Raw genomic sequence first — 23,547 nt, forward strand, 5'->3', positions numbered from 1 at the left:
TCAGTGCCCACTTGTAAAGTTATGATTGTTTTTTCTACAGATTATAATGAAGGGATCCTTGCGTGTCTACAACTGATTGGTTGTTGACAATTCATTCACTCAGTGTAATTTATTGATTTGTAGACCTCCCCCTCCATTGTTTACTTTATCAGATTATGTTATCAGCCAACTCGAGGCTATATAGTTATCTTGTTGGAAGTTATTTTAAACTACCCTGTTACTGCCCAATAGGAATGGAAGATTTTCTGTTTGTAAGGTATTGCGTTTAGTTGTTAGCATATGTGAAAACAGAAATTCTACCATAAGAGAAAATGCACAAGTAGATAAGCATTTAGAAATTTATTTTAGTGAGATAATGTATCTTTTTTTTGAAATGAAAATATACCATGAGTCTTTGTATTTAGATATTCCTATTTTTTCAAGAAGCATTTTAGGATCTTAAGGAAAACAAGATCTTAACTATCTACACAGTGATTACTCTGTTGTGGTATTTCTTCTACTTACCACTGTTGGCTACACTAATTCTTAATAGAGTCAGGCTGCAGAAATACCTCTACAGTGGATTTGAAGAAATATTCTGAACTCCTGAAAACCTTTATCCCATAAAAACTCTCAGTATGAAAGTCAAACATTGGAGATTGCAATTCATGAAATAATTCTTGTGCCCATTTGTTTATTGTTTAATTCTCTATGCTCAATTGTTAGGATGATCATTATTTTCTGACCTTCGCATAGTAGTGTCATGGAAGTGAGTCATTTGTTGTAAGACTTTTGCCTAAAATATAATTAAACCCTTTTGCTTTGGGTTATGGATTAGCCAAGCATCTTTGTATTCCTCTTAGTGGTCGCTGGACCACATGGAAGGTGGTGTCTTTTAACTCCCACATCCCTTTAAGATATGGTCAGACGTTTACAAGCTTACCAAATTATTATGACATTAAAGCTTAGCCTTAAAATATCATGAAAAGGAACTAAAATTGTACCCTATCTTGCCATGGTTAAGAGTCATGAAGTTTAAATAGAAAATTTGGGTACAGATGAGAGTCTTATTTATGCACACCAGAGGTGATTTCCCATCATGAATCCCAATGTGATGCTGAACTTACAGCCCAGATTAGGCACCTTCAAAAAAATAATTCCTATTCTTTTGACCCGCGAATAGTGTGGGGAGGGAAGGATGGAAACAGGATGGGTGGAAGTGAGGGGCATAGAAAAATAATGAAATCTGACTTCTCTTCTTGCTTCTTTATTCTCTCTGTGGGAGTTGCCAATGGCTGATTATTCAGGTGGCTATGTTGTAAAATCGTGGCTTTTTAATATCTGAACTACTGAGTACAAACATAACATTTAAATAAAAATAATGCAGAGTTATTTATCTTTACCAAATCTCTCCATCCCACAGAGGATGTGAGCTGTCTCTTTAATAATGCAAAGGAGTGGTAAATTTCAAGCTGAGGATGGGCTATAACAAGGAGAGTGATCTCCACACTGCCCTAATGTCAGTGGAGTGCCTTAGGAGAACACCTTATTAGTTCTAACAGGCTGGTTAGCGCCGGGTCACCTCTCTGCCTCCATCTTTCCCAGCAGGGTCACTCATCTCTGGGCTATGTTTGGGAGGAAAGAAGTGAGGGGGAGGGGAAGGCATGTATTTAGAGCGTCTCTCATCTCCCCAGCATCAAGAGCTGTTTATTTTTATTTCTTGTCCAATTGTGCTCCTGTCTTTTCTCTCCCTCTGTCTTCCCATTTTCTGTCTCCAGCTGCCCATTCTTTGCATCTAGGTGATCTATCTGCGTATCTATTCTCTTGTGTTTCGTTAAAGCAGGCACCTTATCAATGTTTTTTTTTTTTCCCTCCTTGTTTCATTTTTAGAAATCATCTGAAATAAGTGTAGCATATAAATCTTTATTGAAATGAGTATTTACTGTGATACAAACATTAACTGGAAGAGGGGACCCAGCATGTCTAAGTTTCCAGGTAGCATGACTTAGCTGAAGAAGCCGGGGAATATAGATACACCTTTACATACCTGTCACTGTCTTAAAAAATTGAGATTGATAGATTTTGTAAATCAATCACATTTAGATAAAGAGTAACTATTGTCTTTTAAAAATGTGTTTTTGTGCTGTCTTTGATTTGTTCTCTATCATAGAGAGCAGGAGCAATCCTTTTTCCTCCCCAGGCCCCAGCCCACATCTCCCATCCCCCACCTCCATCCTCCATCCAAAAATGAATGCAAGAAATACTATTAGGCTGTCTGGTTATGTATTTTTTATGAGGCCATACAAGACGCTGCCTGACCCCTTGCAGCTCATGTTATAAGCACACTGAAGATGCTTTTCATTTGGGTTTTGCTTTTCAGCCTGGATGACCTCTATTAAATAAAAAAAAGGGGGTGGGGATGGGGGGAAAGGCCTAATATGTGACCCTAGGGACTAATCGCTTCAAGGATTACATTTAATTCATATGATAATATTGAAATATATAACGTTCCTCGATCTAATGTTTTGGTTATTTTCTCTTTCTCTTTATTTCAGGGACTCATTGATGAATCTTGTCATAGATGTTTTTCATCAGTTTTGGGAAGGGAGCTGTAACTTGTGCATTAGGGTCAGATTCTTAAAATTACCTTTTTTCCTCTCTCCTTTTAGAATTCAGGTCATGAGTGCAAAACATTTCTCTCCTCATAGTTTCTCTGAGAGACACAGAGAAATTAATTTTCCTGATGTACACCTGCCAAGAGTTCTGTTTCAAATCAAGAAACTATTTTTATTTTGGCATTTTCTTACCCATCCTCAACAACTGAGCCCCTAGTTCTTTATTAGTGTGAAAGCTTAACATCTTTTAAACTCCCTCCCTCCCCCCTCCCCCCTCCCCACCTCTTCACCTCTCTTCTCTCCTTCCTTCCCCTGCGAGTAGAAATGTAGGAATATAATCTATTCTCTCATATGTGTTGTGATCTAGGTAATGACCCACATTTGGATCCTTGTACATGGTACATATATACTGTAATACATATTTTTATATTGCTTTTCTAATTATCTTGTTATTTAAAAATAATGCCCTTATTACTTACTGAACGCTCACTTGTATAAATTTTAAGAAACTTGTAACTTCACCATGCATTTTTTTTTTTACCTTTTACAGAGAAACATTGTTCATCCTATTTAAGTTTAGGATTAATATTCAAAATCAATTTGCAAAAGCCTCCTCTGGCTAGTTCTAAAATTTATATTTTTATTCAAGTTTCTCACAACATCAGATGCCTTTTTGTCTTTGCTGGTTGAAATGAACAGGTTGAGAAATGGATTTAAACTACATGCCATTCATTGTATTTTGAAAGTATTTTTACTCCTTTCACTTAACAGGCTGGCACTTAATTTCTTTGAACCAGCGGCTGTTCATCAGCACTGCGGCGGCTCACTTGTCTTGGAAGGCAGATTCCTTGGAAGGACAGTAACATTTCACCAGAGGTAATGAAGTCGATTAGGATAGCATTATCCAGTAGGTCATAGAAAAGCAGGTGCCTTTTGCATGAGTTACTCTCTGTTTCTAATTCATACCGGTTTATGCTACATAAGGAATATTTAAAGTTATTATTATTAGTTACAGCAGCTAACATACATGTGTTCAAATGCCATCTTTCTTTCTCTTTCTTTTTAAAAAAGTTGTTGCAAAAAATATGAGAAAATGTGTGGGCACATTCACACATTTTCATTATCACAAAAAGTACTAATGAAACTGATCAAAGCTGGGAAATTCATGGCTAGAGCTGAAACCCTAGCTCCAGCCGGCCTCTTATTACCCAGGTATTGCCACAAATGTGATTCAGCAAATAAAGCCCCTAGCTGTCTGGCCCCCTCTGCAATCAGAGAGCTGCAAAGTGGATCCGCAGTGGGGTTTTCACAATGACTCATAATTTCCCTACATTTGTTTACATCACAGTCTTAACATTTCTGACATCTGGGTTACTGCTGAAAACATGCATATGTCTCTGTGTATACATGTAGTGCATATATTTTTGTCTTGGTTAATCACTGAATGGGAAAGGGATGTTTTCAAAACAGAGACTCCAGGTTCTCCTTTGTAAAGCTTGAAGCTGCGACCCTCCCTCCTCTTTCCCTCCCCCTGTAGCCCTGGACTTCATGATGCCTTCTTGACTGCTAGCTGAACATGGAGTTGTCTTTTTATTTTTTTTTTTTATAAACCCAGTCACAACACAGAAAGAGGAGGAGGAGAGAGAGAGAGAGAGAGTGAGAGAAGAGAGAGAGAGAGAGAGAGAGAGAGAAATAGAGAGAACTAAAAACCCTGAAGGATGGTTCTCAAAAATTCTAAAGGAACCACAGGGAATTCCTTTTAAGAGCAACAGAAAGCAAGCTAGCTGAGGTAAGGCAGATGTGGTTAGCCTTTCTTTTCTTCTCTTTTCTTTCCTTCCCTCTCTCTGTCTCTTTCTCTGTATGTCTCTTTCTCCGTTCCCCCTCCCTCCTCATATTCTCTCTCTTTCCCTTTACATTCATATATTCATATTCTCTCTCTCTCTCTCTCTCTCTCTCTCTCTCTCTCTCTCAGCTGTTTCTTTATGGATTGGGGAAGGTGGAGGGGTGGGGGAGCTACCTAACTTCTTCCCTGCTTAAGCAATCTGAGAATGGAACTCATGTGAATATGCAAATAGGACTGCCTGGGCCGCGTTGCTGACACGTGTATGTGTTGTACCCTTCTCCCCACCTCCCTGTCTTAGCGTCTGATCTTCAACAGATTGCTGTTGTTTCTTGTGATCATCAGCACAGCGTGCTGGAAAGAGAGATGGGGGGAGAGGTGGGGATTGGAGGGAGTGTCGTGGGGCTGGAAGGCAGGAAATCAGACATGATTGCTGTGACTTTTTTATATTAATGTGTGGCTTTTTTCTAGCTCATTTGCATGTCAAAGTGGCGGAGGTGTGAGGGCAGAGATTAGTATGGAGATGACATAATGATGCAATGAATTAAATGTGATCACTTCTCTGAGCGGGGGTGAGGTGGGGGGAAGGAGGGAGCAGTGAGGTGGAGAAGGGGGGAGCCAGCTAGACAGACAGAGTGAGGGAGCCAGAGAGAGCTCCGCTTCTGATCTTCACCACACAGTTGATTGATGTCACCAGCGAACAGAATGCATCTTTTTATTGTGATGATGGTGATGGTGGTGGTGGTGATGCTGATTGCCATGATTACACTTATCGTTAGTGTGAAATTTGAATTTTAAGTGGTCAGTGCTGGAGCTCCAGCGCACGTGATTGTTGGATCCATCAGTCCAAACCCTTTACTGTCAAAATGTAACGCTGCTCCACGTTTGCTTTTATTTAAAATGGAGAGGGCAACGCACAGGAAAGAGATTACTAATTTGTGATATTACCCAGTGGGCTGGGGCACCCAGGTTTCTCATGTAGCTTCAGTCCTATTTTGTGTATGCAAGGAAAAAAAAAAAAAAGAAAGGAAGAAAGGAAAGAAGAAAAGGGGGCAAGATTTGACACACTTTTGTTATAAAAAAAATCTTCCACTGGATTGGTAGGGTGGATAGGGCTTCAACTGTTGACAATAAAGAAAATGCATTTTCATCTCTAGCATTTAGTGTTATCTCCCTTTAATAACAAAACCAAACCAGACTGATTACTGAACAAAGCAAATTCTCAGGCGGCTAGTTGCAGGTCTGAATGCAGGAGTATAAACTGAACAGTTTCCCCCTCCTTTTGGCTATTTTGTATGCGACACCTGCAAATGTGCACAGAGTGTTGTAAAAGGGTTCGTGGGGGAGGAAAAGGGAGTTTTTTTTTTTTCCTTCAAACTCTTCTATAATTAAAAGAAGAAAAAGAATGTAAATGTAAACTACAAAAGATTTTAGACTTGGTTGATTTATTTGTTTTAGAAGTCAAATTTATTCTGTCTGCCAGTAAGTTTTCCTCTGATTAGTCTCGTCTACTGCTCTTCAGGACGACGGACTTCCTACAGTATAGACAAATCAGTATAGAAATTTAGGACTAATTGTTATGTGTGCAATAACCCTGATGATATAAATGAGCACTTAAGAATCCACAGAACATCACTAACATTAATTTATTGAAAAAGAAAATCCAAAGCAATTCCATTAGTTTTTCCCTGTTATTGTTAAGGACTTTAAATGGATTTCCTAATTGGATAATTTTATTCACAAGAATAATACACAAATGGAAAACAAGCCCTAACTCTGAGGGTGGAGGGGTTTGGTGTGTAGCACGAGGAAGTCACTGTGAGAAAACCTGCTCAGATCCTGGACTAAGGGGAAGCCAGGAGAAGTGTGAGAACTGGCTGACCAACTGGGGCTGGGGCAGAAGGTGCTTTAAGCAAATTCAAACAGTATGGCGCTTGCCTCCCTTTATGATGTTTGAAACACGGTCCATCATTGCCGCCTCTCTGATCATAGGCAGCTCCAGTTCATTCTATCCTAAGAGGGACAGATTCCTAAGCGGGGCTACCCCGTCTTCACCCCCTTTCATCCGTTCTCATTCACCTCTTTCCTTTGGCAGTTTTTGTCCACCAAGTTCATCTTCTTGTGGATGCACTTAGGCTTGTATTGTTTCTCTTTCCTTTCCCAGCTGAAGGTAGCTGTGCTTACCATAAGGTGGTTCTCACTGAATGTCATGCATGGTTACTATTAATAGAAAAGCATCTAGTGTCCTGTTCTCACACCCTTTGCCTGCCGAACGCACGGGAGGAATCAAGCCCGAGAGACTTCCCATCTTGAGAGGCTTTCCTCCCACACAGCAACACCTGTGTCCTCACTCTCCATCTGTCCCCAGGTAGTACCACAGCCTCCGCTACATCCTGCTTTCTCCTGGCCTTCCTCTTCTAGGCCAATAAAGAAGAAAGGCAGGGATGAGGATTGTTCCTATTGATCTGCCCAAGGGGATCATTAGGCATCCGTATCAATCTACAAATCAGTGGGCCTGTGTTACTAGCCTGGGCAGTCATTGCCAATTTGTTCCTATTAGATGGCGGAGCCTGGAGGTGTTTGATGAGCAGATTGGGTCTTTATCTCAGCACTGGAGAGCACGCAGCTGACTGCCAGACAGAAGAGGTTTACGGAATTTTTTTTTTTTTTTTTTTTTTATGAGGGAACAGGGAACCTTATGTGTATTATTTTTCAACCTGAAATCTGTCTGCACCTTAACTGGACTACCAAGGTGGGCTGCCCCCACCTTCCCTGAATGGTTTCTAGTTATCATTAGCCCCACTGCGCCTCCTCCAGCCCTGACAACCCCTCAGAAAGCTGCACACAGAAATATCTTCTTAAGTATTCTTTGTTATCCTTATCCCAACCGGCATCCGAACAATTGAAATATAAACACTTTTCTTTCCTTCCCCCCAGTTCCTTGCCAGGAGGGGCAGTGTATTTACAATGGAGCAGGTGACATTTTTAGCTGATATTTTCTGTCATTCAATTAGAGAAGTAAAAGTTAAAGCTCCAGGTAATTTTGTTTGGGGAATCCTATTTACCTTTTCAGTTCGAATTGTAATCTAGAAGGAAGTCTGTTCTCACTGCCATCTTTGTATTTTTTTCTAAAGTCTTTAAAAATAGTCCTTGTCTCTAGTCTTGGGCTTTGAAAGAGCACCAAGTATGGTGAAAGCCAAGTTCTCTCATAGACATGTCGATTTGAAAAATAAAAATTATGCTTCCATGGGGGAAGGGGAGGGGAGAGGGATAATGAATGAATAAGCACAATTTATGCCGGTACTGCTGCTAGCATGACATTTCCTCTTCATTATTTTGTGAAAACCTCAATTTTAAACCTGGTTTTACTCATTCCTGACGTGAGCATTATTCAGTATAAATATCTGTCCATTGCCAGACCTCGGTGGTGCTCTCAGTGACATTTTCTGCTTTATAGCTTTGTGTGGGGGAGGAAGCGGGGCGGGAGGGTGGGCTGATGCAGATGGAGAGGGAGGGCACTGGCAGCGTCCACTTCCTGGGAGCTCTGTTTGCATCCTGCCCTGGAGTCTGTTACTTGTGACTAGTAGCTGGGGAAGTGGGTGAATCAGCCCAACCAGAGTTGGGTGCTTAGCACTTCGGTGTCTTCTTGGAATTTGTTCATCGTTTCAAAAGAAGGGAAAAGAGATTTTTTTCTAAAAAAAAAAAAAATAAAACTTTTCCTATTTTGAGTGTTGAAAATAAGATGGAACTCTGTTTACACTGGACACCAGCTTCCCAGTGGTTTGGACTCATTTTTGTAGTTAAATAACATACTTCAGGTAATTATTCTAAAAGAAAAGCCTGCATTTTCTTCAGAAGACTTTCAACGTAGTGATCGTTACTATTTCTTCGTTTGTACTGACATTTTCTCACCTGTGTATTTTCTTCCCCGGCACCATGCCAATTTATCCACTCTAAGAAGTCCCTCTTTTCATTCCATTTGACAAGAGCCTGCTTTTTTTTTGGTTGTTGTTGAGTAGCTCACAGAACTTCACAGAAATCCATCTGTGTGGGGTAGCTGATTGTTGGAAGTTAAACCATCTTAATTTATCATAAACCAGACGCCCAGTCAGCTTTCATCTTTGTAGTGCATGTATAGAAATCGATTTGGAGTGGACTCAGAGGAATGTTTTAAGAGTTTATTTTGCAAATATTTATAAACCTTTTCTCTGGAGCAGGGTCTATTTTAGAATGGCCATCATACTGTTAAGAACAGAGCTTATTTTGAAAAAGATGCTGCCAAATCTGTTGTTTGTTTTAGCATGAGGGTTGGGAGTTCAAATTTGTTTGCCACGGACATACTGTCAAAGCTAGAGCTGTCTGTGAATAAGCGGGTTGTTTTACTCATTCCTGGCCTCTCCCCTCCATTGTTGGAACCCTATGAAATCTTTAAAATGAGTGAAACAAATAACCCAGGTGCTCACTTAGATTTTTCTGCCTGCAGGACAGAAACTGGACCTTTTTGCATTTCTCTTCAGTCGAGAAAGAAAACCCATCATTTTCTCATCACATAAGGGCTTATTACTTAGGGATGTTGACAGTATGTTGCGACTTACAGAAACTTTTCATCAGTGAGAGTCTGCCCCTTCAGCCTGGACATTTAGAGTTTCCAGTTCACCTCGCCCATGCATGAGGTACGAGGGACGTTGTTCTGATTTCTCTCATAGTGATAGCAAACATTTTCATTCCTTAATACCCTCTTTGTTTATCTACCCATATATCTGTCTGGTTTTTCTTGTTTTATTTAGTGTGACTGCCTATGTGCTATTTCTCCATGAAACAATTGATACATTCTCAGCACGCTGTTGTGTGTAGAAAAAAACTCCTAGATTAATGGTAGATGTCTCATACACGCACATTTGTGTTGTGATACTACAGAGGAGCTGCGAATTACTGACAAGATCTAGAATAATTCCTAATGCTGTCGAAGGCTTCATTTTCTCCTCGGCATGATGGATGAGGCATAAGAAGTGCTTTCTGAGATCATTATGTGCATCATTCTGTTAAGTGTTATTAAAGTCCGTCTGTCTTAGGCAGCAGAAACAATATCTTTGCCCTTATTTTCCTCGTATTTTTAAAAACGGGAATTGCAGATCCCTTCTTCCTAATGTGGGCTTTTGGGGGAGATCATCTGACTAATGATTTGTGCCATAAAATTATTGAGAAGTGTAGTTTGCTTTCTACTTAAAATTTGATAATATTAATCCATAAATGAATTCTGGTCTATTTCTAAACCTTTAATTTGCAATAAATGCTTTAGACATTAATTTTATTTAAAAAAATTAGGAGCTGTGGGAAGCACCAGAATTTGGGGGTGTGGGTTTCAGGCTGTAACTTCAAAGAGATTTAATAGTCCTTTATTTCTTGGGCTCCAATTATTTTCAATATCATTGACTATTTGTTACCTTGAATTGGTTGTGTAAGAAACAGGGTAAGTTGGAATGTGACATATATTTCATAAAATTCCTCCCTGAGAGGTAGCTGTGTTTAGAACTGTCAATGCCGTCATGTAAATGGGAAGGAAAACTTTCTCTAACACTTGGCCCCGGGAAAGTTTGTTTTTATGAACCGTGCGTTTGGAGGATAAGTTTCCCTCAGTCAGTTGGGGGCACTTGCTGTTTTTGCATGGGGATAAGGAAAGGGGGTGTGCAGGCGTGGAAGTGGTGTGCCCCCGAGTAGCGGGCAGTCCAGATAAATTACACATGGCTTATATTATATCTCCAGCAATTTCATCCAAACAGAAGAATTTACTTTAAAGGTTTGTAACCTTATGTTAAGTTGCGGATTTTTTCTAAACCTGGTGATAATAAAATGCAATCTACTCTACAGAGCATTTCCATGATTACCCAGTAGCCCTCCCCCATCACCTTTTGGTTGTTATTGCTGGGAACTGTGTGGTTGTGCATCTGTAGACCGCTGGCAGGCTTATCAAAAGAAAATGAAACAAACAAAAAAGAAGTAGATGATCATACTTTCCTTTAAACCACGATTTCCCCTTTCAGAGATTCAGTGCCGTCTAGAAAGGCTCACTTTTATACTTTTAATAGAATTATATAAGTTTGATGCACAGCTGGGATAAGCTCAGCCATCCACAGCACAGCGAGTTTTTGAACATTTAATTTTATATTTGAATAATTCTCCAGATCAGGCTATAATCATGAATGTCATATGAAAAGATTTTTTTTATAAATTACATTATTTCACAGATGTGCAAATACTTCTGAGAAAAAAATTACATTGATCAGTTTTTAATACCCCCCTGTCTCACCCTTCAGTCAAAGGGAAAAATAGCTTTTTTCCCATCTTTGTCTTCAGAAAGGTGGTAGATTGTAAACATCTGAAGGAAATGAAAGGGGGTTGGCCAGTCCACCCCAAACTCTTTCCAGATTTTCAATCCTTTCAGCAGCAGCCTTCAGTTTTCAGAAAAGAGGGAGGGTCTAGGGGGGAAAATAAGAAAGGAGATGTCTCTGTTTATTATTAAAATTTAAAGTGGAAAGCATTGCTATAACTGGCTAATTTTGAATCTACTAATTTAGAGGGCTTGAACAACAAGAGGCAAAATTTAGACAACGTGTGTACTGAGGTGATTGGGAAAAGATAAGGCATTTGCAGCTAATTAAGATCTAATTCTGGAAAAAGGACAATAAGCAACAGATGGCTATCATTTCTTTTATAGTTTCTGAAACAATAGCATGTGTATATTTAATTCAAAACCTATTCGGACAAGCACAATTATTTTTACTTAGGCAGAAAAATTGTTATTCTTTATAGCCTGCTTGTGCTTCTGAAGCATTCATTTGTTAATTCCTGTTGAAAAGTATTATGGAATTTTCATATTTTGCAAATACTGTAATATTTCCAGAAGCAACAACTGAAGTTGTGGACCATGATCATTTCGTAACAGTCACCTGTGTTTGGAAACACCTCTGTTTCTCAGGACTCAAAACAAGTGCTTTTGAATCAGAAACAAACAGTTTAATTAAAAGTCTTGACTGTGTTGATTTTTCCTTGTTTCTTTCATTAATGGCTCTGACCAAGTAATAGGTCATGGCCTCTGCCCTCATCTACTATTTGGATATTTGATATGTCATCATAAAGATGTTCTGTAAGTGGAAAACATTGCATTAGCATTTGGCCCCTGGAAAATGATTTGGTTAAGCTGCAATCTTTCAGGATCTTTTTATTGACCCAATGTAAGTAGGTTTTTTTTTTTTAACCCAAAACACTGAGAATCATGTACAAAAATACAAAAATAAAACAAGGTGTTGTCTTCAGATCAGTAGGTATGATACGACAATTGCCTCTTTGTCTTTCAGAAACCATATATGCCAGATGCACTAGGAGAAAAATAATCTAAAATGCTGGGTTTATTTTCAGTATGCAAGTAGTATAAAAATATGCAAGCTCTGATCACAGTGTGCTGGAAACCACTCCACAAAAATGTGTAACGAAAGCTGTTACTATAAGTGCGGTTCATGTATTGGAACAGCTGTGACAGCCTGATACAGTTTAACACTTGTTCAATTATAAGAAAAAGAAATTCAGAAGGGAACTTGATTTAGATAAGAATTTTAAATACTCCTTGAAATTTCCAAAGGAACTTCTCCTTCCATTCAAAATTGCGCCTTTTCCCTACTTTGTCCTCTTCTCTTTTCCTATGTTTAGTGTTCAGATCACCTTGGGAATAGCAGCTGCACTTGACTTGACCACCTCTTCTTCCAAAATGCTCATATCTTATGTTTTTAGGGTGTGGGTGACAGCGATTTACAAATTATTTCAGGTGTCTACTTTTTTCTAGTCACTTGGGAAATTGCAAAGAAATCATCTAGTAGCTGGCCATACTTTTCATTCCACCCATTTCTTTTTTTGTTTTCAAATGCTTTATTGGCATGCCTATTTTCGTGCATATAAGAAAGGCTGAAGCTGACATTGATACCAAGCCTTGAGTTCTAAGAATTTGAGCATGCTTCTCTGTTTTCTTTTTGTGTAGGAGATGCTTGATTGATGTGGGTGCCTTGTGTGTCACTGTATGTATTTATCACATCTACGTTTTATACCTGTGTGTATGTTTGTATACTTTTACACACATCATCTATGTGTCTAATGTGCTATCATGTTTATGCTCCACCTAAATCCATTCCTTGACTGAGAACATAAAGAATATATTCTCCCACATGTAAGACTGCTTTTGTTTAGCTTAACTTTTTAATTCCTAAGCTGAGTAGTCTCTATGTTTGTTATGTGTGTGATGTCTAATTTGCTAATATTGCATATTTTTGAGAGTGGCATATGAATAGTATGTATTTTATGTTTTTAAAAATCAGCATCTTAATATCATTTTGAAGTTATTTTCCTCAAAAAAAAAAAATAATAAAGCCAAAGCCACTCTTTAACAGAAATTATTCAGCATTTTTAATCTGAAACACTATTGTTTTCTTATCTTTACTAAAAACAATCATCTCTGGCTTTTTTTTAAAACAACTCCAATCTCCTGTATTTATGACCCAGACCCACTGGTAGACAGCAGGGAGAGGTATATGTTTGTACTAGGGGAGCAAATGGCTTGCAAATCTCCATTTGCAGAGTTGCCTATTGCAGCTTCAGAATTTCCATTAACTTTACATTATTTAAGTCTTTGAAATGAAAGACTTTTGGGAGAAACAAAATACTGAACTCTTCTCGAGTGGCTTATCGGGATAGTTAGCATCCAAGAAGCTTACAAAAGGGTCTGTGCATTAAGATTTGGACTGGAAAGGAGAGAAATGGCAAAAGCTATCTTTTTTCATTCGATAGTGGTTGGCAAGGGCAATTTTAAAGTAGGATCCTGGAATTTCCAGACCCTAACTCTATCTTCTAAGTCATTTCTGTACCTGGAATAAAATGTTGCTGTAGAAATTATTGACATAATAGTCCCCATGAGGGCTCATAGCCATCAAAGTGAAATCTCACAATAAATTCAGAGGCCACCTGGAGAACTACCGGTAAAGAGCTTTTTAGAGGAGGAAAAAAAAAAAAAAAACTTTAAAAGCTTAATTCTTCTTAAATATAAGTTCACTGATCATGTTTCTGTACCACTTTCCTAGAGTTTAGTTCTTTACTTTTAGGTTTGTTAAATAATCCTTTAAAGCTTTTTTGACAGCAAAAATGCTGCGTTTTGTACAGATGACATCACTAGCCCAACTCCAGCCACGTTGAAAGCCAAGGGGTTACTAAGCAATAAACCTCGCTCAGGATTTCTGCGTGTCTTGGGGCATAAAAGCCTTAAAACGTGAGGTGGGTTTTAGTGATCTGCGGGACAAACATTCCTCCTATAATACCAGAAGCATTATTGATCAGTTTTGGGGGAACATTTTTTTAAAAGCTAATTAGTCTTTGCAGAGTCGAATAACTAATGCTGTTTTACACTTAGCACTTAGGCAGTGCTTTTCATCTTCAAAGTGCTTTGAAAACATTAACTAATTAATCATTAGCTAATTTAGCAACTGACGATAAAAGTTAAGAGACTAAAAGAGACTGGATTCCACTAGCGTTTTGTGCATAGTAAGCCCTCTGTGGAGTCTGAGGGTGGGTCTCTGTCTGGAGGGGAGCCATGGGGCAGGTCATGATGTGTGGGTGACTTTAAGGGACACTGCTCAGGTAACATCTGTAGATAGCTGAGAGAAAACCTAAAGGACAATCTTAATAGGTAATGATCAGCTTTGTTTTTTTATGCAAAAGAAAAAAATCATAAACCTTTGTAGGAGCAGAAGCCGCCCTAGCAAATATCCAGAGTATATAGAGATGCTGAAATGTCCAAGGGTGGTAATCCTGGGTCAAGTGGGAAGAGTGTGCATGAATGATCTTTATCAGTCAACCTTCCTGGTCAAGTGCAATGTACTCTGTGAATACTGCCCTGGAAATCTAGCTTAGTTTAGGAAACTCAAGGCAGGCACATCACAGAATTTTCTTGCGTGTCGTGACAAACTGCACGCTTTCCAGGTGGCTTGTCTGCTCTGTACTCTAGCCCCATCCATTATGTGAATGAGATGTGAAAATAGTTCCTTGTTTCTCTGTGATATCAGCAGACCGCACAAGCTGAGTTTCTTTAAAAATCCAGGGACAGTTCATCTATAGACTTATTCTGAATGAGTGAGTCTGTGTGGTCCAGCTCATTTAAAGAAAGAAGCACTCCACAAAAGCCACCAGCATTAGAGAATGTGGTACCAGGGACTGTAGTTTTGAAGAGTGAATATACTTTGTTTTGCATTCAATCCTTTCTCAATTCCACATACCTTTTTCCTGCAGTGAGGAAAAGCAAGATTGCAGTGTATTGAAAAATGTCGAATGTTAAAAAATACGTGCTCTTTGCTCTTGCCTGTCATCACCTAAGGGTTGGTAAACAAGGGGACAGAGACAGGTAGTGTTTACATTTTTTCAGTGTATAGTACAGACAGATTACTGTCTGAACTAAAAACTTTCCACCAATGAAAACTTGATAACCATGTAGAAGGTGAAAGGCAACTGAAATCAACAATGCATCTCTAATCGTCCTTTATTCATTCTTCTGCTGGAGAAATTTAAATAGGGACTTGCACACAAAAGCAAGGGCTAGTACCCTATAGGCTTGAACCTTCTAGAATCCTTTCAGGCTAATGCAGAGCTGCACTGTCCCTTGGGCAAAAGTTGACTCATTTTGTCTTCACTAGCCCTTGTGAATGTGGATTTATGTTTCTCCCTCCACTTTCTCCTCTTTTATCACAAACTCATATTTTCTTGTATAGGGCTAACTTTCTAAAAAATACACAATGAAATTTCAAACTGTCCCTGCTTTGGAAATTAAAATTTCATACCTTCCAACTTAAAATTTTATATGGGGGGGGTGGAATAGAGGGTCAAGAATTCATGTTTAAATATGAACTAGTTTTTGGCTGACTTTGTTCTGCCTTTGGATAGTAAAGCCCCTTCATTTAAATGTTTTGAATAAAACAACTGCCTGTTCTTCTGCCCATCTTCCATCTAAACCTTCTGCTTATCTGAGATCTCACCATGATAGTATCCTCCCTCCTCACATTGGGAGCAGATCCCTTTGACATCTCCCATCCATGAGCTGACTCTCCTCTTTCACTCCCCTCCTAGAACTTTCCCGGGAGCCCTTTGCAAAGGTCAGGAGCTGGGATTAGCCCTGAGGTTAGAGAGATGATTGAAAAGAGATTGTACCTCTCCCATGTACACCTTTTCTGCCTTATTCTTACATCTTTTCAAAATATTATTTCATGCATCAACGTGAGTCATAGCTTGATAGAGAATCATGTACAAGCTAACTTACATGAAATTAAAATTAGTAATCTATGACAGTTGTTATCAGTGGCAACGAGGATGCTTTTGTTCCCCAGAGGACGTGGGCAATGTCTGGAGACTTTGGTGACTGTCGCGGTTGTGTGAGGGTGGGGTGCTAGTGTCATCCATTGGGTAAAGGCTGGGGGTGCTGTTCTCTACCCTACAGTGCACGTACAGTGCCCTTTAACAAGAAATTATCTGCCTTCAGATGTGAATTGTGTGGAGGTTGCGAATCTTTTCTGTCTACTTGTGCCCGTATCTGTACTTGGAAGATACTAACAACAGCTTTTGGGGAGGAACTTAATTTGTTTTTGATAGTGTTCGTAAAATAAATTCTCATTTAACTAGGGCTATAGTCCCTTCTTGCTTCTTAAATATTGCATTCCTCAACTCAGATAGTTTCATAGAGAAGAGGGAAAAAAGAGCAGCCCTGAATCTTTTCCATTTTTCACTTTTCAACATCATGGCGTGAGAATGAAAGATAAATGCACCACGGGCAAAGAAGCCCTTGGTGGCAATGTGAGCAGGGCTTGCAGAATCTGGGCAGATTTTTATTTTTTTTATAAGATGCCTTCACTTCTGCATCTCACACAACAGAAAGGGGATATAAAAAGAGACCTTATGCTTATGATGTTGGGGGTTCTCTCCGTGTGTTTGCTCTTCGTCTCCTCCTGACTGGCTTCCTTCCTTTTTCCATTGTGAATTTAGGGTTTTAAAAAAAATCTGCAGAGAGGATTCCCACACAAACTGCTTGTGAAAAATCGCAAAGGGAGATTACAGAAAAGGACCCCAAGGTCGCTCACTGTTGGTGATTATTTTTCTGGGTGTTGCTAACTTGTTACTCAAGAGTAGTTGGAAGAAACTGAAAAAGAGAGGCTTTAGCTGGAAATTAAGTAGGAAAATGCTGGGAGGAGTTCCCTAAGGAAGGACGTAATGATCTGTAGTAAGAACTGGTATTTCAGCTTTATGTTGGCGTATGTACATATTTTTCTTTTCTCATCCTTTTTTGAACAGCGAAGGGTGTAGGACTAAATGTCTCTCCAGTTTCATCTAGCCGCCTTTAAATGAGCCTGGCTGTTTCCAGTGAAGTTGAACTTCGCTTTCCCAGTAGATGGCATTGTAGTCTGTTCAGTGGGACCCAGCTTCTCTTAACCAATAGAACTTTAATGTTTTCCCCTAAGCTTCTTCCTTGATAATGTACCCCCTCCCCCTTGCATTAAATACTAGCTTGAGGTTATAAATAAGAATCTTGTTTTCGCTAGTTACCTGTAACTCTCAAAAGATTTGATTTAAAAAAAAGATACAGTAGATAATTTAATATCCCTATATCAAATGAAAAAAAATATAGACTAGATCTGGGAGTGTGGCATATGGAAAAAATATGCAAGCTGGAATCTTTTCAGACTACACTGTTTCAAAATGAGTGCTGCCTCTGGTCTTCCTAAGTACACTTTTCAGGATTATTCCATTCTACTTATAGCACTCTAGTGTCAATGTGAAGAGAAGCCTTGAAAAAGTTATTCCTTGTCAGAGACTTTCCAGACAATGTATTCTTCACCCTCCCCCCAACCCCTTACCAACTTTGAATCTTCTTTATTAACCAGTTGTTTCAAAACTCCTTTTTTTTTTAACCATCTCGTGCAGGTTTCATGGGTGTTACAGAAGAGAAAAAAAATGTAGTGCTTTTGTTTATTATGAATATTGTTTTCATTGTATCCTGTTTCTTCCTTTTAAACCATTAAACCTAAAAATAACTGCAAAAATTGAGCTAGGGAATGTTATCATTACTTGGCGCTAGAAAAAGGTGCTATGTGGCTATTATTGTTATTGTTATTATTATTTATTTTGCTCATTTTTTATGAAGGTCCCTGAAGAATAGCCAGAACATCAAACTGGATTTAAACCAAAGAGTGAAATGAAGATATGGAGAGTAGTTAAAAAACAAAACCAAACAAAACACCAAACTCATAATGAGTCTTTACTTATGTAAATAACGTTTTGAAAATAAAGAGATTGAACATATTGACAATGAAAATCAAAATGGATTTCCTCTCTTCTTTTTAGATGAATGTTAAAGATGAAAATACCAGGCTTTGGGGTCTCTGTATATGTTTTTTTTTTTTTTTTTTTTTTTGTGAAGCTACTCTGTTCTCTTTAAAAAAAAATTTTGCTCAAACTATAAACTTCCTCCACCAAACAAAACCCTCTTTCCACTGAATATCTTCTATATTTCTCTAATAGTCATTTAGTAACAATATTTGACTTCCATTTATCAATACTGTTTCTTTCCATTATTTTTAATCACAAGATTATGAGCAGTGTATTTAGTTATTATTTAAGCTAAATGGTGTCTTTGGCTGTTAGCTCAGAAAGATAATGTCGCAATATCAGGATTAAGTTTTCATCTGTATCAACTGGCTTAAAAATACCCAACTTGATTCCTTTTGAATTAACTGAGTCTTATTTTATTTTTTTTTTTCAATATCACCTATCACCATAGTAACCACTAGCTGTCAGTTCAGCTTCTGACATTTTTCTCATTTGGTAAGATTTCAGAATTGCCATCCTCCTGCCAACATGTCATGAACAAGAAAAAAAAATTGCATGAAAAATCTAATGGGTGTCTGGTCTGATTGTCCTCATTCGTGGCAGGAAAGACAAAAACTGATGAATTGTGAAATGTATTCAGAGGGATTCAAGGAAGCAAGTGGCTGGGACACCCTCCCCCCAACCTCTTTTTCATTTTGTTATGCTTGATGCACCGTACATGCTTACCCTGACACTGGGTTTGTAGAAATTTAAGATGAACAATTTTTACATTCACCCTGCTGATCTCTCTCCTCTATCTTGTGGTTTTTTTTTTTTTTTTTTTGTAAAAAGTCATCATTAAAAATAAAGTTACTAGGGCTTGTATTTAGCAGGATTTCTCACTTGGATCATAGATTTTTAGTAAGTCCAAATTGGCTTCCAAATATGTAAGATGTTATGCTTGCGAAGGTACAGTGTGGTTTTGGAGTTACATATGGGTTCTGTGTGCACATAGTGGTTGTGTGTGTGTGTGAGGGTGTGTGTGTGTGAGGGTGGTTGAGAAAGGGCTTTAGGCCCATTTGAAAAAAGAAACAAAGCTGATGCTGGATCTTTTCTAGGGGTTTGTTTTCCATGGCAAAGAAAAGTAAGAGAAATGCTGTATTTTCTAATTCTTTCTAGCATTCTGATTTAACAGATGAATGGTGGGAAAATAGGCTAATGAATTTCCACCCCAAATACCAGGCTGGGTAGTTGATGAAAAGAACTCTTTCTACAGTTAAGTATTTCCTTCCTTTTGATTGCCAGACTTGTTATAGCAAATGGCAAAAAAGAAAGGGAAGTGGTAATGTACTTTAGCAGATGTAAACATGCAAATTACTGAATAAATGTTACTGATAATGACACAAACATCTATCCGGTATATGGATCTTATCATTGACACTTAGGCAAGAAATGTAATAGGTATGTGGTCTGAATACAAGCAAACATATTAAATATAGTAGCATGTGTTTGTATGCACACAGATGTTCGTACTGTTAATATATCCTTAAGCTATGTAGCCTTAATACAGCCTTTCATATCTTAGCTGTACATGGGTTTGATGATACTTACGTGTCTTTCCAGAGGTTTTGTTTTGAGCTAGATCAATCTTATAGGCTATTTTTTTTTTCGTGACTGTCTACAAATTCAGGCTCAGCAGCAGGAACTCATTCTAGAAACATAAAGCTGATTTGATAAGCTGCTGCAGAATCCAGTGTCTTTTTCCTAACGGTGGACACCCCCAGGATCCTGCCCGTAGACATCGGATGTTTTTCTATTTCACATTTCATGTACTGTGGCTTTAGCTCCTTTATAAAAAATCCACACTGGACAGTTTGGAAGCATGTTACAGAATTTATTGCAGATTTTTATTCGCAAGTATATTTAAACATTACATATGGCTAAGAAGGAGCGGAGGGGCCCAGTGAAAAATATCTCCATTAAGGAACAAAGTCTCTTAATTTGAAAAGCAAAATCACATGTATATTTTTGATGCAATTTATATGAATATTAAAACATTTAATGTTCAGTGTAGGTGGATTGATAACACAATTTTGGCATTGATGATTAATGGTGTGCTAGGAATATACATGCGTAAGTGCGTACATACGTATACAGCTATAATGTGTGTGTAAAATAGGCAATTTGGTTCATCATGCTTTTGTTATTTGATTCTTTTTAAATTTAAACACTTTGGAGAAACCAAACAAATAATGCCTGAATGTTTGCTGCTATTATTATGAACAAATATAACCCTTGAGAAATAACTAGAAAATTGATATTGAATCTTAGGGTATATTTCAAACACATATTTGGAAGTGGAAAAATAGAAAGTATTTTTTGAATACTGGCAAATAAATTTACCTCATAAAAGGAGAAAGTCAGAAAAATATAAATCTTTTAATAAGAAATAATAATATTTTTATAAGCTGTATTTTAAAATGAATGGTGTAAACAGAATATACTTTAATGCCTTTATGCTTTATAAGATTTATAACAATAATCAGCAAAACCTTGTAACTGTGTTTGCCCCTTATATGCCTTCAAGCCATTGGACCTTGCAGTTAATTGTATAAATTCCATACACTATGGGAAATCACGATGGATCATTTATATTCAGCATGTGTCATGTATATAAATATTAAAATATATTAGCCAAAAATGGCTGATTATTCCTCAAACATTTTGTGATAAATCTTATCTTTTTATGGGCTGGGTGGGGGAAACTAAATATTTTATGTTATTTGGAAATATTCTTTAAACAACCTAGATTTATTATTAACATTTTAAACATTTATAACTGCCTTAACATATTCGGAGTCTTAGCTCACTGAACAGTCATATATACCCGGGTAAAGTTATTTTTGTATGCAGTATGTAGAAGGGTTTAGACTTCTCTGTTCTCCAGAGTGGTGTCTGTGTAACTGTCTGTGGGTGCCAAACTTATGTACATAAAATCTCCGTTTATGGTTATGTTCAGTTATATGAGATCACTGATAAAAATCAGATAGAAACACTATGCTGTATGTATGTAATAGGGATGTTTTGAAACCTATGTAACTGTCATTCTCATCTCTAAAAAATTCTTTTAATTCTTCCTAGATGATAAGGCAGCATATATGTGAAATTTTGTGTATGAATATTTTATTTTCAGTGTGTATTTGAGGAGGCATTTTTTAAATGCGGGTTGAACAGATTGAAACATAAACACATAAGTCAAATATACAAAGATCTGGTGTAATAGCAAATGTAAAAAAAATTAGAACGGTACCTACTTATTGAGACTGATAGAGATGCCTAATGAATAAACAAACACAGAATAGAACTGTTTTACAAATACATTTGGCAACTGCCCGTAGCGGTGAGTGTGTACATTTTGAGGGGAGGAAATGTCAGAACAGAGTCTTGTAAATACATGCAGCTGGAAAGAATAAAATAAAAAATGATGACTAGTGCTGACAGGCAGACTTGGGGTGTATGATATACTTTGTTCATTTGATTCTTAGAACTCAGTCGGGGGTTAAATTGGAATCCAGACATCAAAGAATTCTTCCACCAGACCCAAATTTTGTCCGTATAATTTTTTTTCTTACAGTTGTCATAATTTTAGCTAATTTCACAGTGCAATAAATTTTTACCGTTTGAAGTCCTTTTTTCCTTCTTAAATATGCACACAGTATGTATAGAATATATATCTCATGTGAACTACCCACACCGTTGATATTGGGCACACACACTCATAAAAATGATAGACATACACATATGTACATTTCACACATGTCTGTACACACCCATGCACAGATGCAGAAAGAAATGGCGTGTGCAGCCCCTGCATCCATCTGATCCTAATCTTGAAATATTAAAGAGAAAAAGCTGTTTTCAGCAGTGATATGTTTGTTTCTTTTTTCTCTTTTACCTCCTATTTTCCCCCTCTTGACTGTTGTGTCTGAAAATGGTGGGAGCCTGTGGTGCTGCATATTTGGAGGTTTTGCAGATTTCTGTACGATTTTTATCTGAAGGTCAGGGCTGAGGAAATACATCAGGTTGGGATGTTTGCCGTTTGCCATTTAGCCTTGCTCCTCTTATCAGATCATTTTGTCGTGTGGGCCACAATCAGAGAACTCCTCTAAAAAGGAGAGAAAAATAAGCATCATTTGAGTCCTATGCATTTTTTTCCCCACTTTTAAAGATTCACAGCACCATTTCTATGTATACTTAAGTTTCAGCTTTCCTCAGGTTCACAGGCTTATGATTATAATTCCATTTACTATTTGCATTTTTCAAATAAAAATGTTAAAGGTGAATGCGTTTTTTTCCCTCTGTAAAAAGTAAAAACAGAGATAAATCATATCCATAAGGTAATGTGTCATTTCTGAGTCATTGGTGTGAGTTCACTAGACTGGGTTTTCCCTGAATGTGCTACTTAAGATAAAGAAACATATAAATTGAGTAAGAGGATTTTTCTTATTCTTTCCCTGGATCCAGGAATCTTGTTTTGTTGTCGATGAGCTCACCTATTTTCATACGTGCTATGCTGATACAGGCCTGGGCAATTTGGTAACCACCACTAGAGTAGGTAAACGAGCTGTGGTTCCCATTCCGTGAAATGAGCATTGTTGATGGGAGCCTCAGATGGGGAGAGAGTGTCATACCATGAATGGCATGAATTAAATTTATTCAAGGTAACTGTCCAATCTCCATCACTTCATGCCCTATTCAAAGGGCATGCAGAGCTAAGGAAAATGAACTTCTGGTTTCTTGCTATTAAGAAAGGATCTCCTTCCATTTCCATGGAGTGCCATTAGACAGACACCTTATTGGAGAGTGAAAGCGGTGAGTAAGTGTTGGTCACGGCTTCTGGAAGCTAGGTGAAAATTACTTATCGGGTAACTCATTAGGGTTTAATTCCCATCACTTGTTCATCTACAGTTAGAGTAGAAACCTGACTCTGAAAGTTGGTTGTGAAATCTTGCATTTGGACCTATAGAAAATCCTAGATGACCCTCATTATGGTGGATCTGCCATTTCTCATCAGTACAATTACTCTTTGAAATAATTTCCAAGGTGTGGATCTCTATTGGAATTCTTGGAGGAAGCCCAGTTTGATTTCCCTGCTAAACATCTACATGGCTCAGGGGCCTCTGAAGTTTCTGGTTGCTTTTCGAGGTGATTGTTTTGTTAGCTAGTGAGATAGGTCTCACTGTTTTAATAACTGCCGTTAGATGGAGCCAATAAGGACTTGGTATTTTTATTTTAAAGGGGGATTGGTGAGAGAAAACATCAGCTGTGTTATGCTGTCCTTTTCAAAAGATAAACATTTGCTTTCCATCTTGATGTCATCTTTCCAGGTTATTATTTGGTCACTAATTTATCTCACCATTAGCGAATTATGGTAGATTATTGCTTGGATGCATTAAAAACACCAAGGAGCTGTGGTCCTGTGGCTATCTCGGGCAAAGTCATAAGCACACTCTCTCTCTCTTTTTTTTATTGTCCTCCCAGGGAGCAGAATTTGAACTTAATATTCCATGAAATAAGCCATTGTAATCACGTTGGGTTAATAGAAGAAGTAAAATTGCCTCTCCTCTCGCAAGACATTAGAGCAAGGCTGCGTTATTAAAGTTTTCTTGCGGACAGGCGGTTTAAAATATATCCTCGGTGGCTGACGCAAGTCCTTTCAGGGTGGATGAC

At 38.0% G+C, this 23,547-nt stretch overlaps 1 protein-coding gene across 1 annotated transcript in view; it reads left to right on the forward strand.

Annotated features, from left to right (window-relative positions):
* Window positions 1-23,547, forward strand: part of ZFHX3 (zinc finger homeobox 3) — a 1,259,585-nt gene that overhangs the window by 310,110 nt on the left and 925,928 nt on the right. The window contains 2 exon segments of the mRNA XM_054696960.1: window positions 3,366-3,470; window positions 8,918-9,107. The gene's annotated coding sequence lies outside the window, so the exon portion shown is untranslated.

Source organism: Talpa occidentalis, unplaced genomic scaffold (assembly GCF_014898055.3).
Source record: "Talpa occidentalis isolate TD23 unplaced genomic scaffold, MPIMG_talOcc4v2.1 talOcc4.17, whole genome shotgun sequence".
Taxonomy (NCBI): domain Eukaryota; kingdom Metazoa; phylum Chordata; class Mammalia; order Eulipotyphla; family Talpidae; genus Talpa; species Talpa occidentalis.